The following is a 19,718-nucleotide window of genomic DNA, read 5'->3' as shown; positions in this document are numbered from 1 at the left end:
TGGGAGACTCAGCCTCAACTGAGACCCAAAGATCTGAGCTGTTAATTTACATTTAACCTTCAAACTGTACGAAACCAAGAAATATTTCAGATCTGAGAAGCAGCAGGAGGAGGAGGAGGAAGAGATGTTTGAAAAATAAAATATCAAACAATAACTTGAAAATAGTTGCAGAATAGTTGAATTTCTTGTTGCTGCTTTAGTTTGTGGATGTTTTTGCATCTTCAGCTTTACTTCCTCCCCACTGTCCAGCACTGACTCATGGGAACTCTGACTTGACTTGACGGTGTAGCTGAATCGACGGCATCGAACCTGCGCTGGTTTTGAGTGTGTGTGTGTGTGTGTGTGTGTGTCTGAGGTTCAGCTTCAGCTTCGCTCCTGCAGACCTTTGTGCGATGCCTGTGGACTCTGTGGCGTATTGATTGATCGATCGATCGATCCTGGACTTCCTGTTCTGTGGTGAAGCTCCTGTTTGAGTTTGATTCATCTCAGCTAATTTATTTTACTTTATTTTATTTTAAATTCCGGTCCTGACGTGAATAATTCAGCGTTTGTGCTGAAGAACATGAACTCTTCCAGGGAGCAGCCCTGAGGGAGGAACAGGGTTGACTGGACGTTAAATCGGTCGACTCCTTCATCCTCCTCCTCCTCCTCCTCCTCCTCCTCCTCCTTCCTGCTGATCGCTAGTGAACCACAGCAGCGTGCGACGGTGCAGATGTGCACCACTGTCCTGCTGAAGTGGAGCGTGTTTGATTGGGTTTAGCCGAAGGCGGCGGACCGAGTGTCTGGAGCCACAGATAGAGCTCAGATTGTCTCGAGGCGGCCATGACGGTTCCTCCTCGTCCTCCTCCTCCTTCTTCCTCTTCTTCTTGAAAAGTTACAAGAAATGGAGTGAAACACTGGAGACGAGTGTTTCTATGAATATTTATTTTAGCGGGAATAAGCGCCTCGTTCAGCCTCGTCCGTCACGCCACAGAGCGGTCGCCACGTTCCCTCGGCTGTTTGTTTCTGAGCGACATCGCAGTGGAGGCGGGCCGCGTCCTCTCAGCAGAACGGTAAAATGACTGTAGTTGTTTCTTTTCCCCTCCCTCCCTCGTTCCTCCTGCTCCTCGTCCTCTTCCTCCTCTTCCTCTTCTTCCTTCAGCGCTCCGAACACAAGCCGACATTGTGAGTTGTATGTCATTTATTATATCTTGTAAATAACCAAACTGATGTTCTCGCTCTGTAAAATATTTATGCTCCTCCGGGAGCACGAGAAAAGACGAAAAAAATAAATAGAGAGAACACCAACCGTTCTGTGGTCTGTCGTTATTGTCCTCAGTGACATCATCCATCCATCCATCCATCCATACATACATCCATCCATGCCGAGTTCAGACTTATTGTCCCTGTCACCTTTTCAAAATGTAAATAATGAAAGCATCTCCGCAGTTCTCATGCTAAGCTAAGTTAAAAGTTGTTATTCTATGCTAAGTTATTTTTTTAAAATGCTAAAATACACAGAAAGTTTTACTTTAAGTTCAGCTCAGCTAAAAGTGTTTAAAGGTCCAGTGTGTAATAATTGTCAAGGTTTATTGTTAAAATCTGAATCTACTACCCATGAATATATTTGTATAAGTGTATAATCGCGGACGAAGGAAGGACGAAGGGAAAGAAGGATAAAGAGATAGAAGGAGGGAAGGACGAAGGGAAAGAAGGAAGGAAGGACAAAGGGAAGGAAAGAAGGATGAAGGTAAAGAAGGAAGGAAGGGTAAAGGGAAAGAAGGAAGGAAGAAAGGAAGGATAAAGGGATAGAAGGAAGGAAGGACAAAGGGATAGATGAATGGAAGGAAGGAAGGACAAAGGGAAAGAAGTAAGGATAAAGGGATAGAAGGAAGGAAGGACGAAGGGAAGGAAGGATGAAGGGAAAGATGGAAGGACAAAGGGAACGATGGGAGGAAAAAGGAAGGGAAGATAGATGGAAGGAGGGAACAGATTGAGTCAAAAAAAGGAAGAAGTAAGGACGAAGGGAAGGAAGGAAGGGAGGCAAAAAGGATTGTGGAAAGAAGGAAGGGAAAGGGAAGGAAAGAAAGATGGAGGGAGGGAACAGACCTAGGTCAACTGGATCAAAAGAGGAAGGAAGAAGAAGTAAGGACGAAGGGAAGGAAGGAAGGAAAGAAGCAAGGGAAAAGGGATTGAGGAAGGAAGGGGAAAAGGAAGGAAAGAAGGAAGTATGGAGGAAGTGAACAGATTGGGTCGACAACAGGAGGGTTAAACCAAGAGAAGCTAAAAGTCATTACCTAATTGAAAGGTAATTCATTATGCTAAGTGAATCTAAGAGTTTTTATACTATGATAAGATAAAAGTCATTATGCTAAGCTAAGCTAACTGTGTCGGGTGCAGGAGGCCAGAGGAACCAGACGACAGGTGAGCTCCTACCTGTTGCTGTGAAACTGCTGAGATCACCTGACGACCTCAACTGGATTAGGATCTGTGCTGTAATGTCACTACAACACACACACACACACTGAGCTTTGAAGTCCTGTCTTCAGCCTCTTGTTCTGCAGCTTTGATCGTGTGTGTGAAAACTGGATAATTGTTAAATTGTACTAGAGACATTTCAACACACACACACACACACACACTCGTCCACAGATGAAAAGGCCACAGAGACAGAAAACGCTGTCGTGGTAAATGAACCTCTGGTGTTTGAGCAAAGGTCTCGGCTGAAGCGGCGGCTGCAGGACGACTTTATTATTCTGTTACATTTCAATGAAAATATGACACTTGATGACGCATTTTTCACTGATTAAGTTGTTTTTGTTGTTGTTGTGGCCGATGGAGCAGAGAGTCTCAGCTGGAACTAAAATGAATCGGTAACCACGTTTCGATCCGCACATTTTTATTCATAATATCAAATTAAAAGAATGAAAACAATAAAATTAAATTAAATGTCAAGAATATCGATAAAAGGTTAACAAGGTCGATCTTATCGGATTTTCTCTTGATCGATAAAAAGCTGATGCGACAAATGCTGTTGGAAACAGTTCTTTACCGGATAAATGTGAAATTCGATTACATTTACGTTGCACGTAGCGATGTAAATGGCCGTACGTCTCCGCTACTGTTACTGTTTTTGCTCTGCAACCAACCTGTTGGTCCTGGACGCACTGCTCTTGTCAACATTTATTTTAAGAATATAACTACAACGACTCTCGAAGACATGACGGGAGAGTGGCACAAGTGAACAGACGCGGAGATGAGGTGTTTTCTGAATTTAATATTATGAGAAAAACATAACTGCAATTTTAGACAGTAAAAACCAGCAACGCCTTGATTTATAAGGAACTCAAGAAGGAAATGGCGAAGGAGGGATATTGCATGCCGTGGGACATCCTGAGGAGCAAATTGAAAGAACTTAAATAGCGTTATATGGCACAGAAGAGGGAATTCTCCACCAGTGGTTCAGAATCAGTGGCGGCTGGTGGTCAAATTAGTTGGGTGGGCTAATAAATAAATTATACCCATTAAATGGTTAACACAGCTAAAAGTTAGGGTTATCCCATCTCACAAAAGTATTGAGAGTGAGGAGTTGTCGTCACAGCTCAGAGCCCTAATACATCCATGTCAGAGCCCCGCCCCCCCTTCTCCGCCATGATGGAAGGATTCCGGTGGCAAAAGCCATACTAGTCTATGGGCAAAACAAAATCGTCTACTCCGTAATTTACTGTTTTACAATGCCGGAAATCACTGCTGTGTTAAAAACTGCTCCAGTGATTTACTTTCTCCTTATTCTTTCTAGTAATTTGTTGATCTGTTGGCGCAAAAAAGAGCTAGAATTTAGTCCGTCTCTGTGATGTTCTGATGTGTTGCCCCTGGCAACCGATAGCGTCTCCTTCCATCATGGCCGACCATAGGCACGTGACTCCTCACTCTCAATAGCAACTAACTAGGCCTACACACTGCATTAAGTAAGGGTCTAGTCCAAAAAAAAACTTCACCTGGTTATCTCACACATAATACACACACAGTCTCTCTCTCTCTCTCACGCACGCACACACACACACACACACACACACACACACACACACACACACGTACGCACGCACACAAACACTTACACACACACGCACGCACGCACGCACGCACGCACACACACACACACACACTCGACGATATTGCTCAATTAAAAAAAAAAAAAAAAGACGATATATGCAGCTCATATCGACGGCCTTTCTGGTCTGTTATCATGTTAACATGTCATTAAGTCTGGTGCTCCCAGTGAGTTTAGAAACTAGATTCTCCACTTCGTTCATGTTAGCAAAGACAGTTTAGAGCAGTAAAGTAATGCTACCTGTGATGCTAGCGCCTAGCGCCGCTGTTTCTGTCTTCTCCCTCCCACATAGGGTTGCCACCTTTGAGTTTTGAAAATAAGGGACACTCGACCAAATGTCAACCGGGGGGGGGGGGGGGGGGGTGACACGGGTCAAAATGCCACACTTTTCATGTAGGCCTATGTATTTTGTACACGTTCAATTTCTTATATTAACACATATTTTAAACTGGAATGGGGGCAGGTACAGTTGACATTGAGGTTATCACTTCACGTAGCTAAGGCCAGGGCGGGCTAGCCTACTTGTTTGATCCAAAACATAAAGTTGCAATATCCCACTTAAATATAATAGTCATACATATTAATGCCTATTTTTTGACTAATCTAACGATTAATTTTTGGTTGACGATTAGTCATTTACAAAAAAAACACCTCTGAACACTTCTCTTATTTAAATTCTTCAGATACTCTTTCTGGTGTGCATTCCTCTAAATCAGTGGTTCCCAACCTTTTTTCCTCAAAGCCCCCCCCCTTGCTTTTGTCAAAGACAAGCCTTTTTATTCTATTTTGTGCCATCCTTATTTTGTCTTTATGTCAATTTTCCTTTGTTGTGTCATAATTGTTATCACGTCCCTACAAGCAGGTAGGTTGTATGTAGGTTTTTGTTCCTATTGATTTTGATGATTTTGATTATCCAATTCACTTTATGCACAGCTACACTACTTCCTGAAATAAGACAGCTCGTAGCTGTGCATAAAGTGAATTGGATGTGTTATTGGAATTTTAAAATATCAATATGCACAAATCTAATTTTGATAACCTCACAACCTCAGAACAAACAAAGCTCTGTTTTTTTAAGCCGGGGGTGCAGGACATCACCCTCACTTACGATCTGCTGCTGTGCTGCGTCCGGGTGCAGAGAGCAGCAGCGGATTAAAAAAAAACAACAAAAGACAACCCGAGGACGTGTTTACATCTATGGATACATAAAGCAAGGAGACTGTGGCGGGTGGTCCGATTGTCCGACGAGGGAGGGGGGCGCGGGGGTCCGCGTTCGGACCGTATGAGTTCGCTTTTACCGCGCACTGATGTCATGCATGCGCCCTTCGCTCTGTGTGTGTGTGTGTGTGTGTGTGTGAGAGAGAGAGCGTCAATAACGGTGAAAAAGCGATGGATAGAAAGTGTCCTACAGAGAGATCTCTGCTTTGTTGTAGTTCTGACAAATGCTGGATCTTTACAGAACACGTGCGAAGTGATGCTGCATTCATGACAACTCGGAAATACGGGACAAAGCCCGTCCCGTATTGATTCAAAACGGGACGCACTATTTTATTTCAAAATACGGAACGATTCCGTATTTTAAGGGACGGGTGGCAACCCTACTCCCACAACAACACAACTTTTCCTCCGGTTCCTGTCATTGGTCTGAAAACAGCGGTGTTGGGCTAAATGAAATTAGCCCCAATGACAAGTGAACCAAGGGGGCGGGACATGACGCCTGTCAATCATTGACCCTGCGTCATCCCGCTGCTGATTGGTCAGAACCGATCGGCCTGTGGGCTGAATGAAATTAGCCCAAACAGTCGGTCAATGGCGAGGGCGGGACATGGCACCTGTCAATCATCCACAGTCGGAAAATGAATGAGAGCAGACTCGGTGAGCTGGGGCTGATTAAAATTAGCCCATTTAGAGATATCCTGTGTTTTTCTTGAAACTATTCAATATTGTTGCCAGTTCCGATTTTACTAAGACTTAGAACAATCTTTTGTATGTTATTTAGAGAATATAATATAGGCTATATATAATATTTTTTCCTCATCTTTTGTTGTGTAATGCAGGGAGGGCTTAGCCCCACTAGCCCATTGATACCAGCCGTCACTGTTCAGAATACAAAATACAAGTCAAGTTTCCCTTCTTTGATGAAATGAATCAAATATTCGGCTAAAGACCCATTGTGGCTTCTCTGGCCTCCTCAATCAACAGCTCAGGTATGATATCGCATTACATTTCTATCTATTTAATTATTTTTTGGCAATTCATTCAGTTAACTGCGGTTAACCGGTTGTACGGTCCTAATGTTCATATCTTGTCTGTTGTAGCAGAGCCAGCCAAAACTTTGTTTTCACGCTGCCGTCTGCTGATGATTTATTGGTATGCGTGTGCCAATTGACACAAAAGCACTTGTATTGTAATTGCTATATTTAGTAGCCTATTGTTGAAAGAGGCCTATGCGATCTATGTTTGTTTCTTTTATTCGCATAAATATTTTATCGATCTTTAGGTAATTTGATCACCAAGTGGATGGATACATATGGCAGCAGGTTTGTTAACGCAAACAAACCGCCGTTGAATACGAGAAGGATAATCAACAAGTAGGTGTGTGTTTTTAAAGAGGGACTAAGCAAGATTTCTCCTGTGGCTATGCTATTTTTTTTACCTTAATTAAAAATCCATCCGCTGCCCCACCAGGCTCCTTGGTGGACACGCCTTTATCCGCAATGTAAGATCCCTTACATTGGGCGCATGACGTCTGTCCGACTACCCATTTCTCCGACCATTTCTTTATTTTTGCGTCCATTAGTCCGACCTCCCACTTTTCCAACTTAAGTAGCCCTAACCCTTAACCTTACCCTAAACCTAACCTTAACACTGTAGAATGGGTAGTCGGAGAAATGAGCCGTCGGACTATTGGCCAGTCGGACTGATGTATGCTCCCCCCTTACATTAGGGTTTTACAACATCCCCCTCTATGAGTCTGACAGGCGGTACACAGCCTTTACAACACCTTCTGGCCTTTATGAATACAACTGGCTTCCCCAGGGCCTGTGTAACATCCTAGCAACATCCTTTGTTATCTGGATAAACTACTGGTCTTTGCTCCTTCTGAGGAGGAGGCCTTGAAGCATCTTTTCGTCTTTTCACGTCTAAGGGATGAGTAACCTGAAGCTAGCACAGAAGAAGTGTCACTTTCTCCAAAGCTCTGTAAGGTTTCTTGGTCATGTGGTTGACAGCAGTGGTGTCTATCAGTGTCGATCAGGAGAAAGTGACCTCTGCTTTTAGGAAGGAAGACCTCATGAATGACGATGGATGCACTGCATCTCAGCGGAAAGTTTTTTCTCAGCAGGGGGCTTTATTACCAGCACTTCATTCCTGGCTGCTCTTCCATCGCTAAGCCGCTCTACACTCTTACTGCAGGACAGAAGGGGAAAAGCTAAAGGCTCCTTTGGCTGAGGGAGTGCTGGCACCTTCCGTGAACTTACCTCCCAGGATGGGACTCCTGCTTGTGAGGAAGCTTTTGAAAGTCTAGGCGCAAAGTGAATCTCTGAGTCTCTTATCCTTTTGATGGTAAGCTTATATTGCTGACTGTATATCTGGGTCAGCTTTTGGACATGTGTTTGTTATGCTGCCCAGAATTTTGTGTAATTCTAGGGGGAGTGAGTGTAACAGTGCTGACGGTGATAGTCTCCCAACCTTGAGGGGAATTTTTGGTTGCCTGTGTGCTCCTGCGTTCCTTTTGAGGAACCCCTTGTCTACATATAAAATGGCCCAATCCAACCTAAACTCTTCCTCTTTCTTCTTACTCTGTGGGAGAGGTGAGCGGTCTTTTGTCCTAGGTTCTTTTACATTTTATTTGGAATTCATTTAATGTTTTGAATTATGTAAATGCGTCCATCTGATGTTTATCCTTGTATGAGCTCAGGTGGTGTCCAGGAGGATATATTGTTTTATTATTTTATGTCATCTCGGCCAGAATGAAGACGCATTGAAACAGCAGCATGGTGGTTTCCTTCATCAAAAAAAAAACTTAGCGAAAATAAGTAACTCTGTATCTGAAAATTACTTGTGACAACAAAAAAATCTGACCACTCAGGTTGCATGCATGTAATGTTATTGAGACATTTCAAAAGTGTGATCCATCAGACATTTCATTTGTCAAATAACTCAAGTACTGAATACTAAGGAAGAGTCTGAGGTTGGCTTAAACTCTTCTCTCACTGGTCACGAACACAAGGCCTTTCTCCAGTGTGGATGCGCTGATGCTCAATGAGACTGCATCTCGCAGTAAATCTCTTCTCACACTGGTCACAAACATAGGGCTTTTCCCCAGTGTGGATGCGTTGATGGACTTTAAAATGTGATGATGTTGCGAAACTCTTCCCACACTGCTCACAAACAAACGGCCTTTGTCCAGTGTGAATGCGCTGATGTCTGATGAGACCACTTCTAGCAGTGAAACTCTTCCCACACTGTTCACAAACAAACGGCCTTTCTCCAGTGTGGATGTGCTGATGCTCAATGAGACGGCTTCTAGCAATGAAACTCTTCCCACACTGGTCACAAACAAACGGCCTTTCTCCAGTGTGGATGCGCTGATGCTCAATGAGAGCGCTTCTCCCAGTGAAACTCTTCCCACACTGGTCACAAACAAACGGCCTTTCTCCAGTGTGGATGCGCTGATGCTCAATGAGACCGCTTCTCGCAGTGAAACTCTTCCCACACTGGTCACAAACGTACGGCCTTTCTCCAGTGTGGATGCGCTGATGTGTGATTAAAGCACTTCTAGCAATAAAACTCTTCCCACACTGGTCACAAAGGTACTTTTCTCCAGTGTGGATGCGCTGATGCTCAATGAGACTGCTTCTCCCAGTGAAACTCTTCCCACACTGGTCACAAACATACGGCCTTTCTCCAGTGTGGATGCGCTGATGTGTGATGAAAGCGCTTCTAGCAATAAAACTCTTCCCACACTGGTCACAAAGGTACTTTTCTCCAGTGTGGATGCGCTGATGCTCAATGAGACTGCTTCTCGCAGTAAATCTCTTCTCACACTGGTCACAAACAAACGGCCTTTCTCCAGTGTGGATGTGCTGATGGCTGGTAAGAGCGCTTCTAGCAGTGAAACTCTTCCCACACTGGTCACAAACAAACAGCCTTTTTCCAGTGTGAATGCGCTGATGATTGGTAAGAGCGCTTCTAGCAGTGAAACTCTTCTCACACTGGTCACAAACATACGGCCTTTCTCCAGTGTGGATGCGCTGATGGACCTTCAAATTTGATGATGTTGTGAAACTCTTCTCACACTGGTCACAAACATACAGCCTTTTTCCAGTGTGAATGCGCTCATGGACCTTCAAATTTGATGATGTTGTGAAACTCTTCCCACACTGGTCACAAACATACGGCCTCTCTCCAGTGTGAATGCGCTGATGATTGGTAAGAGCGCTTCTAGCAGTGAATCTCTTTCCACACTGGTCACAAACACAAAGCCTTTCTCCAGTGTGGATCTGCTGATGTCTGGTGAGATTGCTTCTAGCAGTGAAGCTCTTCTTACACTGGTCACAAACATGTGGCTTCTTCACCATGTGGACAAACTCTGGCTGATGTGGCCTATGTCCTCCAGTTAAACACCCTTTATCCTCATCATAAGGTCCGGCTTGGTTTCGATCCACATGTCTCTAATAAACGAAAATGTACAAGTGATATTGAATGGGCAGGTTCATGAAAGCGTATTATTGTAATGATATTTGGAAAATGTTCATAACAACAGGTTCATCTTTTGGTTTTACATTACAAGAGATGTGATGAAAAATCCAGTGTATTCTACTTGTAACTGCTGATCCACCCAAAATCGATAATTCACCAATTTTCTACTCACCGTCATGCCAAGGAAGGGTTTGGAGATGTTGGTTCGTCGTTGTAAACCATTGGATGTATGATGTAAACACCGAAAAACATCTTGCAGCAAATCTTGCGCATGCGTACAAACATCAACAGAGCCACTGGGAGCTACTGCTACAACAAGGCTAAAGAGATCAATTTTTTTTTTTTTCCGAACAACTTTTTCACCTCGTGGCTTCAGGACACTTGGGTCAGTACGGACGAGCAGTATGGAGGTATCTGGATGTTTCATAATGTGTGTTTTGGACGATTCAAAAGTGAGCTCTATCCCCCGCCATTATATGAAAATCCGTTGCCAGCCGGACCCCCCCTGGAACTCCAAAAGCGTTTTGATGACTCTGAAAGTTCTCCAAACCCTTCCTTGGCGTGACGGTGAGTAGAGAATTGGTGAATTATCGATTTTGGGTGAAATATCCCTTTAAGGTGTATTTTAAGTCATTCCAGGTAAGTCCGGAGTCTGTTGGCTGACTTCAAGTGTTAAATTTACAGTCATATTTCAGTCTTACCTCTGTAGGGGAGCTCATGTTTCTGCTGCAGTTTCTCTTCTTCTACACCAGATTCTCCCACATCAGTCAGTCAGCTCTGACAAAGATAATAACAACACTCAGAAACTGAAAGTCCACGGAAAAAGAGCAATAATGAAGACAATGACTGCAAAAATACAGCAGCAAGGTCCTCCTATCTTTCATCAACAGAACCAAGAGAATACATTTGCAAATCGTTAAAAAGATTATGATGATTTTGTTATATATGGTATGAAATGATATTTGTTGAATTTATATGTGAAAGCTCATTAAAAGAAGCCCCTGGAACTCATTGTATGTAATAATACAGGCTTTAGCATGGATATACAGTGTATTTGTGACACATTATAGTCTCTGGTCTGTCCAAAATGAATTTCTCCCAAGGGAGACAATAAAGACTCATCTTATCTTAACATCACATTTATCAGTATATGAAAATATTCCTTAGGATTTGTTTTATACAATTTTACATCAATGCTTTTATTTTATAGGTAACGTTGCATGCCATATCTATCTATCTATCTATCACATTTGCATATGGGTTATATTAATAACATGTACATTTAGTCTAACACCAGAAGACACACTCAATAGCTCACTAGACCACTAGTGTAAAAACATCTAAGAAAGCTTGTTTCATCTCACCGTTTAAATGTCACTGAAGTTAAATCCCTGCAGGTGAAGGCAATCTTCATGCAGCTCAGAGTTGCAGGTCTCTCTGTACTTTTGAATGTTAACAGATGGTTTCCATGGTGACTGAAGTAGAATCCACCCAAAACGTTAACAGCGTGGTATTCAAAAAGTTTTTTAAAAGTAAACACTCCAAACACCGAGGTATTCTATGAGATGCATCCTGTATAAAACTGAGCAAAGCTGAGTTAAGAGCTAATTTTATGTAAGGATAAGAACATAATGGGAATGTATTGTTAATGCAACCCTGTCATGCTGTGAATTGATAACTGTTTTGTTGAATGATGCCACAAACATGGTTTGTTTCAAGATTTATTTCAGGGAAAGTGTGGAGACGTCTCAGAACTTCAGTGTGTTAAGCTGCGTTCAAAACGTGGGGTGACCCCCATTCCGAAGGACCACCATTCCGACGGGCGCATGACGTCTGTCCGAATACCCATTTCTCCGACCATACATTTCTTTATTTTTGCGTCCATTAGTCCGACCACTCATTTCTCCGACTTAAGTAGCCCTAACCCTTAACCTTACCCTAAACCTGACCTTAACACTGTAGAATGGGTAGTCGGAGAAATGAGCCGTCGGACTTTTGGGCAGTCGGACTGATGTATGCTCCCCCATTCCGACAGTCCGTCATTCTGAAAATCCCCGAAAGGCCATCATTCCGAATGTGTTTTATTTTGAAAATTGACCGGATTCTCTCGTGTTTCTGTGTTAGACTTCCTGCCCGGCACGATCACCCGCGGCACATAGACCACCCCCCCCCCCCCCCCCTTCGAAATTTCACCCAGACGCGAGCCTGATGCAGGCGCGAGCCTGATGCAATGTCCTTGCTATGTGCTTTGGTTGGGTTTAGGCAATGTGGAAAGGAGTTGGTTAAGTTTAGTGAAAAGATCAGGTAGAGGCCAAGAAAGTCTCTACTAAAATGCACCTCCTCCAGGAGTCAAACCCTGATCTCCCGCGCTGGAGGGCCTGCCAGGTGCCTTAATCCTTTCGATGGTGGACATTTTTTCAGGTTCGGAATGGCACTCCTTTTCAAAAATAGTCAAGGGCCGGCATTCTGAAATTAAGCGTAGCGTTAGTTCTGGCAGGCCATGACGTCAAGCTCTTAATCAGCACAGCGTAACTGTCTTCACCTGTGCAGATCAGCTGATGGCTCAGCTGACTCTCCGTGGCTGCTTCCTATTGGGGAATTGCATTCAGAGCGCGCATTTAAACTGCTCTAGTCCGACGTCACCTCCCTTGCTGCTGCTGCTTCCTCTACTGGCTTTTTTGCAACCCACCTCCACCCCAGCTCCTCCTGTCATTGTACATGTTGGTTGCTCTGCTCTGTCTGGGTTTTCTTTGCTGCTGCGCTCCCTACTTATGCCGTTCATGATGGCTCGTGAAGGGCAGGGAGGTGCTCTTCCTGCCTCAGGCTTTCCACGCAAGCGCGTGGAAGAGCAGGGGGTCCCAGAACAGTACCATACCGCCAAATTAAACTTGTGCAAGTAAATAAATATTATTTTGACATAGTGGTCCTGACAGAAACATGAAAGTAAACGTTCGGAATGGCGGCCCTTCGGAATGGCACCCTGGACCCGTTCAAAACAACACGGAAGTCGGAAAAAAATGAGCTTCGAGTTGTGAAAAATGAATTGGATGGTGTCGAACTTTGAAATTACAAGTCGGAAACTCCGGTATCATTTCAGAGCTCCGACTTTCCGTCATGACATCAAAACATGGCGGCCCTCGTCTTAAACGGTTAGAATTTAAAAAAATTAAGTTATTTGTTAAGGTTTTCATGCATATTTTTTGTGTATTATTGCTATTAAGCTGTGATTGTTGTATTGTGTGAAATTGTGGTCCTCGTATGTAACGGAAATAATGTTTAACGGTTATTGCCTCCAAAACAAACAGAATTTACTGCTGCATATTTTTCGTATTCAGTGATGAGCCACAATATGCCAAACTTCCTTCGGGTATGCATGTTTTTTCTCTTCTGAGTTTCTGCAGCGTGAACGCAATGATGTCGGAAGTTGGAAATTTCCAAGTTGGGATTTTCGACCTCCGAGTTTTTTTGAACGCAGTATTAGCTCCTCTGTGCTAACGCCGTCACACAACAAATTGAGTTATGTAACGTTCCGGTGTTCACCACAACATCTGATATCGGCTAAAAATACAAGCTTAATTGTTAGCATCTTCCAGGCTTGAATAACGTGAAATCTATCTAAGGTGTGTGTTGACTATCCACAGTTTTACTGCTTTTCTATCTTACCATTACATTAGCAAGGGTGTCATATCAACATTCACGTTACTGTTGGCAATTGAAGCTAACGCCGGCTTACATATTTTAAAAAATATTTTTCCACAAGTACTGACCATAAGTAAAGATACTTAAAGAAAATAAGTAACTCTGTATCTGAAAATGACTTGTGACGACAAAAAAATCTGACCACTCAGGTTGCATGCATATAAATGTTATTGAAACATTTCAAGTGTGATCCATCAGACATTTCATTTGTCAAATAGTTCAAGTGCTGAATACTAAGGAAGAGTCTGAGGTTGGCTTAAACTCTTCTCTCACTGGTCACGAACACAAGGCCTTTCTCCAGTGTGGATGCGCTGATGCTCAATGAGACTGTATCTCGCAGTAAATCTCTTCTCACACTGGTCACAAACATAGGGCTTTTCCCCAGTGTGGATGCGCTGATGGACTTTAAAATGTGATGATGTTGCGAAACTCTTCCCACACTGCTCACAAACAAACGGCCTTTGTCCAGTGTGAATGCGCTGATGTCTGATGAGACCACTTCTAGCAGTGAAACTCTTCCCACACTGTTCACAAACAAACGGCCTTTCTCCAGTGTGGATGTGCTGATGCTCAATGAGACGGCTTCTAGCAATGAAACTCTTCCCACACTGGTCACAAACAAACGGCCTTTCTCCAGTGTGGATGCGCTGATGCTCAATGAGAGCGCTTCTTCCAGTGAAACTCTTCCCACACTGGTCACAAACAAACGGCCTTTCTCCAGTGTGGATGCGCTGATGCTCAATGAGACCGCTTCTCGCAGTGAAACTCTTCCCACACTGGTCACAAACGTACGGCCTTTCTCCAGTGTGGATGCGCTGATGTGTGATTAAAGCGCTTCTAGCAATAAAACTCTTCCCACACTGGTCACAAAGGTACTTTTCTCCAGTGTGGATGCGCTGATGCTCAATGAGACTGCTTCTCCCAGTGAAACTCTTCCCACACTGGTCACAAACATACGGCCTTTCTCCAGTGTGGATGCGCTGATGTGTGATGAAAGCGCTTCTAGCAATAAAACTCTTCCCACACTGGTCACAAAGGTACTTTTCTCCAGTGTGGATGCGCTGATGCTCAATGAGACTGCTTCTCGCAGTAAATCTCTTCTCACACTGGTCACAAACAAACAGCCTTTCTCCAGTGTGGATGTGCTGATGGCTGGTAAGAGCGCTTCTAGCAGTGAAACTCTTCCCACACTGGTCACAAACAAACAGCCTTTTTCCAGTGTGAATGCGCTGATGATTGGTAAGAGCGCTTCTAGCAGTGAAACTCTTCACACACTGGTCACAAACATACGGCCTTTCTCCAGTGTGGATGCGCTGATGGACCTTCAAATTTGATGATGTTGTGAAACTCTTCTCACACTGGTCACAAACATACAGCCTTTTTCCAGTGTGAATGCGCTCATGGACCTTCAAATTTGATGATGTTGTGAAACTCTTCCCACACTGGTCACAAACATACGGCCTCTCTCCAGTGTGAATGCGCTGATGATTGGTAAGAGCGCTTCTAGCAGTGAATCTCTTTCCACACTGGTCACAAACACAAAGCCTTTCTCCAGTGTGGATCTGCTGATGTCTGGTGAGATTGCTTCTAGCAGTGAAGCTCTTCTTACACTGGTCACAAACATGTGGCTTCTTCACCATGTGGACAAACTCTGGCTGATGTGGCCTATGTCCTCCAGTTAAACACCCTTTATCCTCATCATAAGGTCCAGCTTGGTTTCGATCCACATGTCTCTAATAAACGAAAATGTACAAGTGATATTGAATGGGCAGGTTCATGAAAGCGTATTATTGTAATGATATTTGGAAAATGTTCATAACAACAGGTTCATCTTTTGGTTTTACATTACAAGAGATGTGATGAAAAATCCAGTGTATTCTACTTGTAACTGCTGATCCACCCAAAATCGATAATTCACCAATTTTCTACTCACCGTCATGCCAAGGAAGGGTTTGGAGATGTTGGTTCGTCGTTGTAAACCATTGGATGTATGATGTAAACACCGAAAAACATCTTGCAGCAAATCTTGCGCATGCGTACAAACATCAACAGAGCCACTGGGAGCTACTGCTACAACAAGGCTAAAGAGATCAATTTTTTTTTTTCCGAACAACTTTTTCACCTCGTGGCTTCAGGACACTTGGGTCAGTACGGACGAGCAGTATGGAGGTATCTGGATGTTTCATAATGTGTGTTTTGGACGATTCAAAAGTGAGCTCTATCCCCCGCCATTATATGAAAATCCGTTGCCAGCCGGACCCCCCCTGGAACTCCAAAAGCGTTTTGATGACTCTGAAAGTTCTCCAAACCCTTCCTTGGCGTGACGGTGAGTAGAGAATTGGTGAATTATCGATTTTGGGTGAAATATCCCTTTAAGGTGTATTTTAAGTCATTCCAGGTAAGTCCGGAGTCTGTTGGCTGACTTCAAGTGTTAAATTTACAGTCATATTTCAGTCTTACCTCTGTAGGGGAGCTCATGTTTCTGCTGCAGTTTCTCTTCTTCTACACCAGATTCTCCCACATCAGTCAGTCAGCTCTGACAAAGATAATAACAACACTCAGAAACTGAAAGTCCACGGAAAAAGAGCAATAATGAAGACAATGACTGCAAAAATACAGCAGCAAGGTCCTCCTATCTTTCATCAACAGAACCAAGAGAATACATTTGCAAATCGTTAAAAAGATTATGATGATTTTGTTATATATGGTATGAAATGATATTTGTTGAATTTATATGTGAAAGCTCATTAAAAGAAGCCCCTGGAACTCATTGTATGTAATAATACAGGCTTTAGCATGGATATACAGTGTATTTGTGACACATTATAGTCTCTGGTCTGTCCAAAATGAATTTCTCCCAAGGGAGACAATAAAGACTCATCTTATCTTAAAGGGATAGTTCAACATTTTGGCAAATTGGCCCATTGCCATAATTGCTATAGTCATAGCAGTAGGTTTGTTACCTTTAATTGTCGGTGCAAGCTATTTTTAGAACGGTGGAGTGGAGCGGCAGGCTGCTCAGAGCTATGCTATGGAGGCTAAGGGAATTTCTTGGTTTCCCTCATCAAACTCATCAAATACACAATCCAACAACTCAAAAACGCTGTCGTGGACAAGTTGTGAGCTGCACAATCACCACGCTATGAGATAATAACGGAACGTTACGAGACGGAGCTGTTTTAGAGGTAAAATCATGCAAAACCGCTGATGCGCGTTGCGTTCAGGGACAGTTTTTCAGCAAGCAGACTCTGTATTTACCCTGTATTTACCTCGAAAACGGCTCCGTTTCGTAAGGTTCTGTTATCATCTCATAGCGTGGTGATTGTGCAGGTCACAACTTGTCCACAAAAGCGTTTTGGAGTTGTGGGATTTTGTATTTGATGAGTTTGATGAGGGAAACCAAGAAATTCCTTTAGCCTCCATAGCGTAGCTCTGAGCCGCTTGCTGCTTCGCTCCGCCGTTCTAAAAATAGCTTACACCGACAAATAAAGTTAATGAACCTACTGCTATGACTATAGCGATTATGGCAATGGGCCAATTTGCCAAAATGTTGAACTATCCCTTTAACATCACAGTTATCAGTGTATGAAAATATTCCTTAGGATTTGTTTTATACAATTTTACATCAATGCTTTTATTTTATAGGTAACGTTACATGCCATATCTATCTATCTATCTATCTATCACATTTGCATATGGGTTATATTAATAACATGTACATTTAGTCTAACACTAAAAGACACACTCAATAGCTCACTAGACCACTAGTGTAAAAACATCTAAGAAAGCTTGTTTCATCTCACCGTTTAAATGTCACTGAAGTGAAATCCCTGCAGGTGAAGGCAATCTTCATGCAGCTCAGAGTTGCAGGTCTCTCTGTACTTTTGAATGTTAACAGATGGTTTCCATGGTGACTGAAGTAGAATCCACCCAAAACGTTAACAGCGTGGTATTCAAAAAGTTTTTTAAAAGTAAACACTCCAAACACCGAGGTATTCTATGAGATGCATCCTGTATAAAACTGAGCAAAGCTGAGTTAAGAGCTAATTTTATGTAAGGATAAGAACATAATGGGAATGTATTGTTAATGCAACCCTGTCATGCTGTGAATTGATAACTGTTTTCTTGAATGATGCCACAAACATGGTTTGTTTCAAGATTTATTTCAAGGAAAGTGTGGAGACGTCTCAGAACTTCAGTGTGTTAAGCTGCGTTCAAAACGTGGGGTGACCCCCATTCCGAAGGACCACCATTCCGACTGTCGCATGACGTCTGTCCGAATACCCATTTCTCCGACCATACATTTCTTTATTTTTGCGTCCATTAGTCCGACCACTCATTTCTCCGACTTAAAGGATCATAGGGCAGGATTTGTGAGAAAATACCGGAAAATACCCATGCGTTTTACGTTTTTTAAATAATAATGGGTGAGGAAGCGTTCAAAACCAAAAAGAACGAGCCCATCCGCGTATCTCTCGATTGCCCTGAACGGGGTCTGTGCTGCAAAATGCGCTGCAATTCAGGGGGTGAATTTCGCGCGCTGGCCGGCGGACCTGACGTCAGCGCGTCCACGACTGCCTTCGAATGGATCAATGGAATGGAGACATGAAGAGGGCAACCGCGGCAGAGCGACTGATATAGTAACAGAGTGGCGACACTCCCTGTTATATCAATCACTCTGAACCACGATGGATCCAAATTAGGCTACTGTCTGCCAGCAAACGACCCAGCACAAGCCGCCCCCCCCCCCCCCGCCACTCTCTCCCCCTCCCTTCACACACGCACACAGCCATGCACACAGCAGCAGGCAGGTCACTAACTTACACACCCTCTCCCTCATCACTACTGTCTTATTATTAGCCGTTAGCCGCAGCTAGCGGTTAAAAGCCGACGTTATAACTTTAACAACGTTATCAGGCAGGTGGACAAACGTCCTCTTTTGCCCGGACACGTCCACTTTTCACGTCCTGGCCGGCGTGTCCGCGACGCGTCCGTTTTTTTTTTTTTTTTTAATGAAATCATGAATATGTCTGGTGTTTATTGGTTTTCATGGGATCGCGGAGCCTGACAGATGCGCTCCGACACCCGGAACCGGCGCGTTAATTCTCGGTACCGGCCTGTAGGCCTACATGTAGGAGCCCATACAGATCCATGCAGAGGAGCTCAGAGGAACAGACAAGCAGCCCCCTGCTGCAGCACAGTGAAGAGGCAGGTGTGTGTGTGTGTGTGTGTGTGTGTGTGTGTGTGTGTGTGTGTGTGTGTGTCTGTGAGAGAGAGAGAGAGAACCTACAGTAAAATACCCCCCCCCCCAGATAGGAAAGACTGTAAAGAGTAAGTAAACAGTGAAGAGTCTGTGCGCGCTCCCGTGCCGGTGGCTTCGCTGGTTGCTGTAGTTACGCGCAGCGGCCGTCGCGTCACTGGCCGTTCTCATTAATCCTGCCCTATGATCCTTTAAGTAGCCCTAACCCTTAACCTTACCCTAAACCTGACCTTAACACTGTAGAATGGGTAGTCGGAGAAATGAGCCGTCGGACGTTTGGGCAGTCGGACTGATGTATGCTCCCCCATTCCGACAGTCCGTCATTCCGAAAATCCCCGAAGGGCCATCATTCCGAATGTGTTTTATTTTGAAAATTGACCGGATTCTCTCGTGTTTCTGTGTTTGACTTCCTGCCCAGCACTATCGCCCGCGGCACATAGACCAGACCCCCCCCCCCCCCCCCCCTTCGAAATTTCACCCAGGTGCGAGCCTGATGCAGGCGCGAGCCTGATGCAATGTCCTTGCTATGTGCTTTGGTTGGGTTTAGGCAATGTGGAAAGGAGTTGGTTAAGTTTAGTGAAAAGATCAGGTAGAGGCCAAGAAAGTCTCTGCTAAAATGCACCTCCTCCAGGAGTCAAACCCTGATCTCCCGCGCTGGAGGCACCTGGTGTAGCTTTTGCTGCACCAGGTGCCAGGTGCCTTAATCCTTTCGATGGTGGACATTTTTTCAGGTTCGGAATGGCACTCCTTTTCAAAAATAGTCAAGGGCCGGCATTCTGAAACATGAAAGTAAACGTTTGGAATGGCACCCTGGACCCGTTCAAAACAACACGTAAGTCGGAAAAAAACGAGCTTTGAGTTGTAAAAATGAATTGGATGGTGGCAGTGGCTCAGGTGGTAGAGTGGGTCGTCCAATGATCAGAGGGTTGGCGGTTCGAATCCCGCTCTGTCCCGGTTGCTGCCGTA

Source organism: Trachurus trachurus (genome assembly GCF_905171665.1).
Source record: "Trachurus trachurus genome assembly, chromosome: 21".
NCBI lineage: Eukaryota > Metazoa > Chordata > Actinopteri > Carangiformes > Carangidae > Trachurus > Trachurus trachurus.
The sequence above is the reverse complement of the archived record's forward strand: the minus strand, read 5'-3'. Positions refer to the sequence as shown.